The 14,287-nt window shown below is 42.9% G+C and overlaps 1 protein-coding gene across 1 annotated transcript in view; it reads right to left on the bottom strand.

Moving 5' to 3' along the window:
- The window catches only part of GDA (guanine deaminase), a 599,621-nt gene that overhangs the window by 215,110 nt on the left and 370,224 nt on the right, over positions 1 to 14,287 (bottom strand). The window lies entirely within an intron of this gene.

The raw sequence follows: 14,287 nt of genomic DNA, 5'->3' as shown, positions 1-14,287 counted from the left end.
AAGGGCCCCTCTTACGAGTTTGGTGGATGGGACCACCTATATGCCGAACTCCCAATGGGGTGGTCGCTGCCATGCTGCAAACCTCCCTTCCGGCCCCTTAAGACTTTCCCACTCGGCTGACCGGCAGAAACCAAGGATTCTGCTGGTCAGTTCAGCGGAAAAGTGGCAGCAGCATTGTCGCCGGCTCATAATTGAGCTGACTGCAATGCTGCTGAACGCAGGGGGCACCAGCACCCTCGAAATTCACACTGTTTGCACAGCAGACAGTGCGCATTTCAAGGGAGCTGGGCAAGGGGACCCCTGCACCTGTTCTCTGCCAACCTTTTGATGTCAATGGTACCGCCATGAAAAGGCTGGTGGGGAATAATGTTGTAACCAGCAGGGCTGCGCTGCGTTCAGCGCCACCCTAGCTGATTACAACCTGCACCCACCATCAGCCCATTGGGATTTCCGATCCTGGTGGGGATGGCAGTAGGCTGGCAGTTTTGCCCGCCAACCTTGTAATTTTGGTGGTCAGACTGTCAATGTCATAATCGGGCCCTAAGTTACAGCACAATCTTTGTGAATCGGGCCAATAATTTACACTATCGCTTTTCAAGATCCAGTCAGAGACGTTTAAAAATAAATTAATTAAACTAGGCAACATGAATTTTGTGAAAGTGAACACTTTTCAAAACTTCAAAATTCATAAACTATCTCATGAAATAACTAACTCTGCTGCTTCATTTTGGTTCACAGCTGTAAAGAAATGCTTTGCCCACTACCTTCCTCGGTGTCCTCCAGATGCTCTTACAAGTTATTGTACAACCTATTGTAATATACAGAGGTGTGCATTTATGCTGGCAAATATTCTACAATTAAACAGAGTGCAAATGACATTTAAAAAAAGACCGGGGGTCTGCTCACTTCCCCTGTCAGCCAACACTATAAGTGCATATCTGTCGCACTGAATTATTGGTTGATGTATATACAGATAAATGTCAATAGCAGTAGCAATGGACTATTGAGGAACTGGATGTTTTGTCAAACTTCTCTTTAACCTTAATGGCTTGACTCCTTCAAAACACTTTTGAACTACATACGAATAATATATGTAAGAAGACTGGTGTTTGAATGTGGCTCTGTTTGCAATGCTCTTTAGAGCAGGAAGAATGACAAATTTAGCGGGAGAACAGCAAACAGGTGCAGGACAACTGATATTGACACAAAGGCCATCCAATCTTGAGCAAGGATTGACTTTCTGAAGTATGGTATATGATGCTTACTCTCCATAGGCGGATGGAGCCGTCACAAGGGAGACTGCAAAAAGGAACAGTGACTGTGTGTTGTTGCCTTTACCCACCACCCAAAGGAAGCGGGTATGTGCTCTGTGCCATTTTATATTTTAAACTGCATATTATTTTTTTGGGGGGGGGCTCGCATTCATGCTGTTTGGTTATAATTCTAAACACTGAGGTCAATTTATATTACTGTCACCTTTTTTTAGATCTAGTGGAAGTACACGTTTTGAATTGCAGTATTTGTGATGTAATCTTGCTAATAAACACCACTCCATACTCCACAAATGTTAGAAATTGGGTTTCTGGTTGGGAGAGGTAGGTAGCCTATACAAGCAGGACTCACAATCCTAGTCAGGGTAAGTCAGATATGCACCATAAATTAAACTATGTTCACCCTTTGGTAGCTTGGCACAGAGAATGCAGGTTTAACTTAGGAGGCAATGTGTAAAGTATTTGTGCAACACTTAAACAATAAAGCAGTGAAAACACCACAAATAAAGAATGATATCACTCCTGGTTACATAAATAGAGCCTAATTCAATGAACAAAGCAAGACCAAAACAACAAAAATCCAATAAGTAGAAGACGAGATCTGAATTTTTTAAAATTAGAATGCAAAAACATTAAAAACATAAAGGGGGCCATTCTAACCCTGGTGGTCCAAGACCGCCAGGGCTAAAATGACGGGGGAACCGCCAACAGGCCGGCGGTGCCCCGCTGGGCATTCTGACCGCGGCGGTTCGGCCACGGTCAGAAGTGGAAAACCGGCGGTCTCCCGCTGGTTTTCCGCTGCCCAAATGAATCCTCCATGGCGGCGCAGCAAGCTGCGCCGCCATGGAGGATTCTGACACCCCATACTGCCATCCTGTTCCTGGCGGTTCTCCCGCCAGGAACAGGATGGCGGTATGGGGTGTCGCGGGGCCCCTGGGGGCCCCTGCAGTGCCCATGCCAATGGCATGGGCACTGCAGGGGCCCCCGTAAGAGGGCCCCGAAAAGAATTTCAGTGTCTGCTTTGCAGACACTGAAATTCGCGACGGGTGCAACTGCACCCGTCGCACCTTCCCACTCCGCCGGATCAATTCTGAGCCGGCGTCCTCGTGGGAAGGGTGTTTTGCACTGGGCTGGCGGGCGGTCTTTTGACCGCGGAGCGGTATTTTGGAGGGGGAATTCTGGCGGGCGGCCTCCGCCGCCCACCAGACTTAGAATCACCCCCAAAGTGCGAAGCAGGGCTATCTAGTTGTGGTAGACAGGATAAAATCTGAAACGTCAGGCCAACGCAATACAACGCAGGTCGGATGCAGGGATCAACCTTGTCCCATTGACAAAGTACCTTGTTGCGCTGTCGAAGGGGCCCAATGCATGGAGCAGAGGAGGCGATGCATCAACATCAATCCTGCTGAATGTAGGCAATGTGATGACTCCGAGACATGAAATTCTAAATGCTTTGATGGCATCTTTTTAGCAAGGTAGGCAATACATTGATCCACGCAACTGGCAATGCGATGTCTTTGTCTTCAGCGTCAGCTCTGATGTGCTGGCATTGAGGGGGGATGCAGGATTCTGACCAGCACATCACAGTGATGCACAAATTTCGCAGTTGCAGCACTTTATACCCACATTATACCCACTTCTAAGGGCCCAGGACTGGATTAGCAATACTTGGCAGGCCAAGACTTGCAGCAAGCAAAGTCCAGGTGCTGATGCAGGATGAAGTGAAGTCTTTGATGTCCCTGAGATGTCAAAACAGGAGTCAAGCCAGAAAGCCCTTGGAGTCACTTTGGTTCTGAGGATGTAGAGATGAAGGTTCTGTCCTTCTCATTCCCAGGCAAGGGGGGCAGCAGGACAGGCACTGCAGAGCAGGAGTTCAGCAAAGTCCAGCAGAGTCCAGTAGAGTGACAGTCCCTTCAGCAGCACCGCAGTCCTTCTTCCTAGCAGAATGTCCCTCCGGTCCAGAAGTGTACTGAAGTGGTAGTGTCTGAGGCCCAGTACTTATACCCAGTTGTGCTTTTGAAGTGGGGGAGACTTCAAAGAGAGGCCTTTGAGGAGCACAGGGTCCCTGCCCTGGCTCCAGATTCATAACAGAGGATTATGCAGCCCTTTGTGTGGGATCAAGGTATAGCCCTTTCAGGTGTAAGTGTAGGCTCCTCTCTCCCACCATGTCCAGGATGGGCCATCAGGATGTTGATGGTCCATCAGTCACACCTAAGATCCCTTTTTGTGTGGCCGTCTGGAGTGAATGCCCAAGCGCCCAGCCATCACTCGTGTATTCAGAGACAGGCAGAAGGCTCTAAGGGCCAGATGTAGAAAGCAGTTTTGCCCATTCTGTGTCTATGGGAAAATGTGTTCGTACATATGGCCCTAGATGATTTAAGATAAGAAAATGCCAACTTTCTGAAAGTGAAATTTTCAGAATTACAATTTAAAATCCAACTTCACCATCAGTTGTGATTTTAAATTGTGAGACACTAAACTTTGGGGTCCCATCTCTTCCCAATTGGAAGTTACACTTATAAAATGTAACAAGGTAATTCAAATATTAACCTATGGGCGAGATAGACCTTGCAGTAGGAAAAAACACGTTTAAGAGTTTTTCACTACCAGAACATGTAAAACTGAAAATTACATGTCTAACTTTCAAATACGTTGCATCTGCCCTTGCACCTGTCCAGGGAATACCTAAAGCCTAGGGGGTGACTTATATGTATTAAAAAGGAAGGATTGGGCCTTCCAAGAGGGTTAACTTGCCAGTTCAACATGGCAATTTAAAAGTGCACACACAGGTTCTACAATGTCAGGCTTGAGACATGTTTAAAGGGGCTACTGAATTAGGTGGCACAATCAGTGCTGCACGCCCACTAGTAGCATTTAATTGACATGCTCTGGGCACACGTAGTGCACTTTAGTAGGGAATTATAAGCAAATTAAACATGCCAATCGTAGATAAGCCAAAGTTACCATATTTTAAGTAGATAACACCTGCACTTTAGCACTGATTAGCCAACCATGCCAGTTCTAACAAGCAAGTTCACTGTTGTATATCCTTCCTCCATTAGTAACAAGAAATCAGAGCTCTGTTGGGTGTCGGACATTCATAATATAGTGGGAGACACTAACTTCAGCCATGTGACTGTCATACCTTCCAGGGCACATTAGCAGGCAATTTGGAACCAAAGCACTTTCATATTCTCAAAGTACAGGCCAGCCTCTGCTTCACAAATCGACATGCGTTTATGGCAAGCTCAACACATTGTATTGTCTGACAGCAGTTGATGGCTATCATTTGTCATAAGACACATGGTTTAGAAGTGTGTGTGTTATCATTTACAGATGACACACATACTCAGATGTCAAAAAGGAAATTACAGAAGTGGGTTGCATACCAGCAACTTCTTAGATGACGTAGACTATAGTTAATAAAAAAAATGACTGATGACTCCAGTCAGGCACACAACATCATCATTTGAAATGAAATATGGCTCACTATTGTGTGCACCCTAATGGGTCTTTTGCCCTACTCAAACCAAAGTTTTGTTGCCTACACAAGAGCAGTGGGTGACGACCTCCAATCTTCATGGTGCACTCTCATGGTATCTTTTTTGGTCACTTGGGGCAGATTTATTAAGATTTTTTGTCGAGGTCGCATCACTTTTGTGATGCGAAACAAAAAACAAAAGACATCTGGAAAAACAGGAAACAGTTTGTTTAATTAAACATTACGGGCAGGAGATCAGTTACAGAACTGGGGTCTGAGGACTGCCTCTCATAGTACATTGAATTAATGTGTTTTTAAAAAAAAATATTTCTCAGGGTGCAATAAAATCATAAAATCATTCTTTCCTAGATAGAAAATGTGAACAGTTGACAAGGAGTCGTAAATTCAATTCCAGATTGGGAATGCATGGGGGTATCGACCTAGCATGGACCCTATGTGAGTTAGCGAGTATATGTCCACATTTCCGGCCTGAGGTCAGCGCGATTACTGCTTGTGCTGTGTGTCTGTGTCCTGATTGGCTAAGTGTACCTAACTACATGTGGCATCTAACTTTATTGTGTTTTGGGAATGCAAGCATCCCTCTGGCCATGTGCGCGTTTATTGGGGCCGAACTCGGGGGACCATTGTAGTGTTGCTGTCTATCTGTAGGATCTGATCTAAGCTCTCCTGTTTGTGTGTTTGGCTGTCAGCTAAGTGTTACCTTACCTGTGACCTATCAGTTGTTAACCTTCAGGCCTGGGTCGCACAGCCTGCAGGGGAGTCTAACACTGGTGATGAGACTGCTTGTGCATGAAAATGTATTGGTCATGTATAAGAATGTCTTGTTGTGCGCATTATTAATCAGTCCAATATCAACAATGCAATACCAGTCCTTAGCTGCTTCATTGTCCCTGCGCACTCTGTGGAGTACCCCCTCCTTGGTAAAAGAGACCACAACAATGAACAACTGTAGGTTTTGGGCCCCCAACTTTATTATCCTTTCACAGAGGGAGGATGTGTTTTCCATATCTGCTCCTTGGAGCCCACCTGGGCTCAGTTCCCCTTGATTGTGTCCTGGACAGGCGAACTTACAGGCTTAGCCTCCGTGCACAAGGGCACTTTGCCCAGAAGGACAGCCTTCAGGGTATATTACCCATCAAACAAGTACAGAGAGGTGAGAGCAGGCTGCACCCAGCTATTTATGGCCTGTCTCACAGACATCGGGAAGAGTCAAGAATCTGTGTCCCTCAAAGGACTCCATTCTCTATCAAAAGATCATGCACGCCTCACCATGTAACCCCTGCGATTCATCAAACTGCAACTGAAATCAGAGTCATTTCATCACCATGTATTAGGAAGGGACCTGGTGCATCTTTCCTCACCATAGTATCTGGTGCTCCCCCTACCCTCTAGGAGGTGCCAGCAATACACATGCTGTAAGAGAAAAGCAAGCTCTCCCCCAACTAGACCTTCGTTCCAGCATGTAGGCTCACAAAGTGGAATCCTCAGGTCTCCATCAGTCTTTCATGGCCCACTAGCGTTTCTAGCAGACTTGCACAATGCATGGGAAGTTGACGCTATGTTTAGGATTCTGGGTTCATTGCGGCCAGCAGATTTTAGAGTAGGCTGGTAGGCAAGTATTTATGACTCACAGGTAAAAAGGCATTAAAGTTCTCTAACACAGTATGCTGCCACAACCGCGTTCAACACATGAAACCTGTGACAGGGTCAGAAGTACTTTGTCACAGACAGGGTGCACTTGGTGTGCCCCTCCCAGTTAATGCCTAGATCCAGGACCTAACATTGTCAATGCTAGGCCTAGGTAAATGTGTGCATACCGGATTAGTGCATGGCATTGCCTAAAAATCGAAAAAGCTGCATCACAGGACATACAGGACAGTGAACACTACGGAACATCATGCAAGGACCTTTCTTGTCCTAAAAGTGTACTTCTACCTTTACTTCGTCTTATTGAAAATGTAAGGGCTGACAGATGTTCAATAATAATTTGTAGGTGAGGATTTGTTGGAAATTGAAGGTATGTGTCAACTTTCTATGACATTGGCCATGTGCTCTACTAATGGAGATTGTGAAATAACTTTTTCGGCATCAACTAAGATGTCCTAGTAAGTAATACATTTGTGATATAAGGCTCTCTATCTCCTTTCAAGTCAATGCACCAGTTAAAAATAATGTCAACTAAAATATACTCCTTATCTTTATTAGATTTAAATGAAATAATGAACTATTATGCTCATGATTTTTATTGTATATATATTTTTTCTATTGTAATGCACCAGTATGTGCGAAGTCTAACCATATTTTCATACTTAAAAAGATCAGCCACTCTTGTTTCGTTGCTTCCTTCAGCTGCATTCACAATTAAAATGAAGTCCGGGAAGATGTGATGCCCCAAGAAAGTAAAAGTAAAAGATTTTATATTTGAAAAAAGTAAGGAATAAGAGAATCCCTTCCAAATATAAAAAAATAATAAGGTCAACATATCCCCCTATTTCTTCTGGTGCCTCTAAAGCTACATCAAAGTAGAAGATATGTTAATACCTCTTTCCTTTTAATACAGAGTCTTAATAACATAGGGGCTTATTTACAAACTTTTGGCACAGAGCAGCACTGCAAGCCTTCTTGCTGCGCTGCCCTGCGTCAAAAGAAAATGACAGGAATGTGACATATCTACAAGGTACATATTCATGTCCTTTTCCCCTGCGCAGGCGCACAATGGGCTGGCACGCAACCTGGTGCAAGGGTGTCTGCGTTGTGGGGAGGATTGTTTTTGTGCAAGAAGGGAGACCTTCCTGTACATTAACAATCACGAGAGGCATTTTCCTCTTTCTATGTGTGCTACAAAATGCAGCACACATAGAAAAAGGAAAACATGAGGAGAAAAAGTATTTTTCCTCGTTGTGTCTCCCTTATGCCTCACCTGGGAAGGTGTAGGCTTTTCAGCGCATTCCCAGGTTTACAAATCCTTGTAAATCTGGGAATTCATCAAACTCCATCGGTGTTGCATGGGAACACCCACCACAACACCCATAGAATGCCTCCCTGTTGCAGGGCGAGTCAATGCAGCGACGTGCACTGTGTTGCCCAGTACATAGTTACAAGACCATGAAAAGCCATGCAGGGTGGCTTTATGTGGCCCTGTAAATATGGCCCTGCAGTGTGCACCACTGGACTGTCACTAAAATTGACGTTCTGGCGGCTCAAAGGGCATTTGTAAATATGGCCCATAGTTTTCATAGGGAAGTGATCATAAACCTTTTAACATAGATATACAAAGTTTATAAGAGAGCATATAAGGTGTTATTTGGTCCCATATGAACTCATTAGACTCGGTCTGTAATTCATCAAAGTGTCTTATTTGGCCAATATTGCAAAAATCAGAAACAAATGTACAACAACCTCAGTAGAATCATTCTAAAAATAAGCATTCAAACGAGCAAACCATTTACGTTTTAAGCACCATTTTGTGATAAATGGGCTAAATAATATTTCACTAATATTTCTTCTGTACTATTGATGTTGCTGTACCCAGTTTATGCCTTCTTACAATATACTGCTGAAGATGCTTGGCGCACCACCATTACCTAAAGTAATGATTTTTTCCTTACAACTTTCGTTACCATTTAAATAGGAAACGTTGGAAAAGTACTCTGTGTTAATGATGCTATGTTAAACGTCATCAAGCACATGGACATATTTGTTTTTGATGACAGTTAAAAAAAATAAGCAAACAGCAAATCAAGTATACACAGAATGAAAATGGCTTCATTATAAGATATAACAGAAAATTGAACAATATAATTTGCTATCGCTACCTCATCTTCTTGGCAATGTATGGATTGACAGCTGTTAAAAAAACATTGAAATCTAGGATGTGTATTTAATTTCAGTTTTTTTGTAGATACTGAGGACATGTATAAACTATTTCTAGCAATTACCAAGTCTTCTGTCAATAAGCCCTGCCAAAAGCCTTTTTCTGCATTACCTATAATAACCCAGAAATTAAGAAACCAGTGGTGCAAAGTTGTCTATCTCCTCTCACATCAATGGAGTAGTTAAACATCCCTTCTGTGTCCCTTTAATGCATGGAGTAGTTAAACAAAATAATTCTAATTAACTAATGTTACCCTTCACTGAATGAACCACCAGATTGAGCTAACAAGATCCCTTGTTACTTTTTTGGTAGTCTATGCTCCATGATTTATGCATTTGTTTCTTAAAGTACATTGACAGACTGCATTGTTCACATAATTAGGAAGCCAGGTGGGCATGCAGTTTGGAAAATTGAGATCACACTATTTGTACACTGATGGCATTCCTTTATTTCAGCAGCAGAATACAGGATCAAGTGCAAAGTCAACTGGACCAAATTGTGAGTGCAGCTTTATTAATACAGATTAATATTCGTTTTGACATGTTTAGGTTAGCCTACATAAGCTAAAAACTAACTTAAGGACTACTGGTCTGGTTGCACTGACAACTAAGAGAAACATGGCTTCTTAAAAGTACAATGGAAAGGTTTCTGTCTGCATGTTTTTCTCTCTACAGTGCCTCCCTTTCCATAAAATAGACAACAATGTGACCTATTATGTGCGGAGAATGTAATTCTTTAATGGCTTTAAAGCAAGCTGTGTTCTAAGTGTACCTACTTTTGTAAAAAGTCAAGGGCTTGTATTTGATATGTGAAAAACTGTGATGTCATTTTCTTATATGTCGGACAAATGGACTTATAGATTGTTAATTTTTGGAGGATTTCTAGAATGAGCCTGTTTTACATAATATAATTTCTACAATGTTTATTCGTTTTTGTCAATGTATTTTCATTGGTAGAGCCCATGGTGCCACTTCACACCCTTGCAAAGGGCATGATTCTCTACTCCTATGAAACTATAAAAAATTAATTTGGGATGTGTGCCAGAACATTTCCCTGCTTTCTCTAGAGGTAACCTCCCTATTAATCCTCCTTACATTTATACTTAGATGTTTCAGAGACTTTTCCTTGCTTTCAGACTGAGCTGTGTAATTCCATACGTAGGCTTTTCTGATACTCTGATCTACCATGTCCCTATGACATGTATGATACCTTCAGATTTTGAACAAATCCTTGAGAAAAGTCTTGGACAAGATAGAATCTCAGTAGAACAAGGCAGCAGGCTGTATCTGGGGGCATTTTGTCTACAATGAGAAGCCCCTAGACAAGGTCTTGATGAAGGCTGTAAAAAGATTTAAGTGGGAGAAGCTGAATTTCTAGGCCAACAAGGTTGTCGTTGCTGTGCCTGCCCTTCCCCCGGTGGGGCTGACCACTGCCAGAGGGGCTATTTTACTGACTTGAGACTGATGGGAACTTCACAATAAAAACAGGGTTAAAGAAAATGCTGCCTATGGTGTCGTGGTCGTCATCAAGCCTGGAAAAGATTTCTACCTTTAGACTCAGAAATTTGTATGGAACTGAGAGTCCCCTTGTGGACAAAGCTACAGGCTGTAGCCAAAGAAGGCTACATGAGGTGGGATACCGCTGCAGTGACGTCCTGCTGGAGAGGATTTGCTGCTGCAGAGAAAAACGTAGTGGGAGCTACCGCAAAGTCAGACCAACCAACAATGCACCTTGCGTGGTTCGGCTGGCAGGTAAGTCCCAGTCTCCTATCTGGTCACTAGGTAGTTTTTGGTGGAAAATGTATTAAGTCCCAGATTTTAGATTCTGGCCGGAGGAGCAGCACCAGCACAACTTCCAGGGGCCAGGACCTGGCGGGCACCACTTGAGAGGTTAGGACTTACTCCAGCAGAGCCAGGGTTCAAGGTCTCAGAAGTTTGTAATGTCCCTGTACCTCACAAAAGAGGCAAGCCAACTAGCCCTTGTAGTCATTCAGGTGGTGCTGGATTTAAGAAGCAGGACCAGTCCTTCTTCTTCATACAGCAGGGCAGCAAGGCAATCCTTTCAGCAGCAGGTCTTCAGGGCAGTCCTTCTTCTGAATCTTCCACAGATCATGGAGTGTACTGAAAAGTGTTTCTGGGATCCAGTATTTTACCTAGAGCAATCCTTTGTGAGTGGGGGAAGATCCTGTCCCAACCCCACTTCTGGTTCTGAAAAGTTATTCCCTTCATTGTGCCAGGTCGAGATGACAGTTTTAAACTGTACTACAAGCTGCAGCAGTAGGCCTGAGACCATTTTAATAGGGTGACTGGAGTGGGTAGTATAATGAGCGCTTCCGGCTCACTAATAGCATTTCATTTACAGGCCCTGGGTACATGTAGCACCGTATACTAGGGCTTACAAGTTAAATGTGCCAATCAGGTGTAGACCAATTTTATCATGTTTTAGGGAGAGAGCGCTTTAGCAGTGGTTAGCAGTGGTAAATTCCCCAGAGTCCTAAAGCCATCAAAATCAAATAAAGCAAAAACAAAAGAGGAGAGAAAGCAAACAGTTTGGGGGACTACCACCCAAGGGTGTCTGGTCAAACAAATTTGAATATGCCTTTAGCTCCAGTCATGCAGGAACCTATGCAAAGTAATATGCAATGTTTTCAACACAGTTTCAGACTTCAGAAAAATCCGTCAATGATTAACAATAATTTCTCACAATTTTCAAATTTACTCAGAGTCCCTACAGGGAAAGGTCAGGCACAATGACAGTGCCTGGGGGTATGTTGGGGGGAGACAAATTGCATGCTTGGTGCAGTCCTACAGTTAGACCAAAATAGTCATTTTGTGGAAGGAGAAGTGAATAGCCATCTGGTGTCATTTTTGACAGATACAAGTGGTACCTGCTCCACAGTTAGACTACTGGGGGTTTTCAACCTATCCCTCTTGGGAAAGAAAAAAGTCCAAGTTGTAGGTATAATGCTCCAGTAAAAATTGAATTTTAGAATCATTGAGTCCAGTTCATTTTTTGGGACCTGACATGCTCTGCAAGTTACATTGCATGATTTACTGTTCACCAGGTAGAGTTGCAATTCAAACAAATAATGAAGACTCTGATTTTAAAATAAAGAGACTAGGGCCAGATGTAGCAAGTTTGCAAATTGCGACTTGCAATTTGTGAGTCTGAGCGACTCGCAAATTGCAACTCGCAATTTGCAATGCAGAAAGGTGTCTCAGACACCTTCTGCGAGTCGCTATGGGGTCGCAAAGACCCACCTCATTAATATTAATGAGGTGGGTCGCAAATTGCGGCCCCATAGCGACTATGGGCACTCACTGTCATGGAGGCCTGCTGTAGTCAGCAGACCTCCATGTCCATGACTGCTTTTAAATAAAGCAGGTTTTTTTTTTCAAGTGTAGCCCGTTTTCCTTAAAGGAAAACGAGCTGCACTTTAAAAAAAATCTGAAACCTTTTGTTTCGGAATTTTTTCAGGGCAGGTAGTGGTCCCTTGGATGACTACCTGCCCTGAAAAAATATTTTTGGGTCCATTCACAAAGGGGAAGGGGTCCCATGGGGACCCCTTCCAATTTGCGAGTGGGTTTGCATCCACTTCAAGTGGATGGTAACTGCGACTCCAATGGAATTGCATACCACTGCGAGTCGCAAATAGGAAGGGAACACCCCTCCCTATTTGCGAGTCGGAAATGCATTTTGCGAGTCGGTCCGGACTCGCAAAATGCATTTCTGCATAGGAAACTCCGGTTTGCGACTCGCAAACGGCAAATTTTGCAGTTTGCGAGTCGCAAACTGTTTCCTACATCTGGCCCTTAGTGTTAAAATGTTCTTGGTTGTTACAGAAGACTAACCTCCAGATTTAGGATGTACAATAAACAAGGTTTGATTTTTTCAGGAAACGAAATCAGATTGATCAAAAGTGCAGCGCCAGTGCAGATCACAGGGAAACAAAATGCAGTGTATGCTCATACTCATCAGTACAAACTTACTTGAGATACAGAGGAGGGGATTGCACTGGTTATTGAAAAAATTATTGAACAGGGCATTCTCAAAGAAGTCTTAGGAAGTCCCCATATCTCTTCGATCATAGGATGGATGACACTCAATCTTTAGAACAAACTTATAATCTAGCCACGGAGTCTGAGGGGACATTAATCATGGGAGTGGATTAAAATTTTATTCAGGACATAAAATTAGATACCTCTAGCAAAGTGAAAAAACAATTGAAACCGAAAATGGCCAAGCTATTGATGATAATGAAGCAAGACTTTCGGTTAATAGACCCCTGGCAGATATTGTGTGACCCCTGGCAGAGGTCACATAATAAACATGTTTTTCAAATAGGCACAGTTTAGCTTCTTGAATAGATTTTTTTGCTATATCAAATTCAGCACCATGGACGTCTGTGGATATAGTAGCAAATCTCTTCCCTGATCATTCATTAGTTTCTTTGCAAGTTAGAGCAAATATAACCCCCAAATTGACGCCAAGGTGGCACTTTGATAGATCTTTGCTTTCGGATCAGAAGTGGGTAGAGGAGACAAGGGTTTTTATAAAATATTTTTTTTATATAAATTGTGGCACTGCTCCAGATTTTATGGTTATGAAGCCTTTCAAGTGGCATTCAGGGGACAAGTTATAGTGCATAAGGCAAGATGCAACAAGATTTGACAGGCAAACATTCAGACCCTTCAAGCTGCAGCTAGCGGAGCACTACATCAGTACCTTACAACTAGGGGTAAACCACTGGGGTCAGTAGGGTTTCAAGAGAAACAAGATCTATTGGGAAAAGCAAAGCAAGACTTGAATGATGTTTATATTTCAGGAAATCAAGGGAAACATGAGCTGTATGAAGAAAGTCAACAAATTGGAAAGAATTTGGCCTGGGCTACAAGAATTAAAAGGAATAGTCAAGCAATCGATCAGATTGAAAATCCCGATACTGGCCGTTCAGGAAGTGTATAAAGGGGATATCACAGATGTTTTTTTAAAGCATTTTAGGTGTATATTTCAAGAGGTTGAAGCAGTCCCTCAGGCAAAGTTACAACAATATTTTGAGGCTCTTCAGTTGCCACAACTATTGAATTCACAAAAAGAAGCCCTGATGCAAAACATAGAGTGATCTGGGGTGGCTATGACCCTTAGAACATGACTAAAGCCACAGGGAGTGACAGCATACCAACAGAGGTGTACCAGATGCTCATAAGAGAGCTCCTCCCCTTTGCAACATCATTATTTAATCAAATCAAGGATGGAGTGGAAATTCCAAATTTGTTTAAGGAATCAATAATAATTAGTTTTCTGAAAACAGACAAAAATTCGGGGGATGCCAACTCTTATCATCCAATCAATCTCCTGGATGCAGACTACAAGTGGTTTATGAAAACCATGGCAAATCGAGTTGCTTCTGTGTCACAAACAGAGATAGACAGAGATCAGAGCAGTTTCTTACCTAAAAGATTAATGACAGCTAACACACACTTTCTAATGCAAGATATAGATTATTTTTCTATCAGAGACAAAGCAGCTCTCCTAGTTAATGATGCTGAGAAATAATTTGATCTAGTAATTTGGCAGGCCTTATTAACATTCTAGAACAGTTTGGAATTCCAATGCAAGTGGTCAATATGTTGAAGAATT

The sequence above is a fragment of the Pleurodeles waltl genome, chromosome 1_1, assembly GCF_031143425.1.
Source record: "Pleurodeles waltl isolate 20211129_DDA chromosome 1_1, aPleWal1.hap1.20221129, whole genome shotgun sequence".
Classification (NCBI taxonomy): Eukaryota; Metazoa; Chordata; class Amphibia; order Caudata; family Salamandridae; genus Pleurodeles; species Pleurodeles waltl.
Note: the sequence above shows the minus strand (reverse complement) of the source record. Positions and strands in the feature narration are given on the sequence as shown.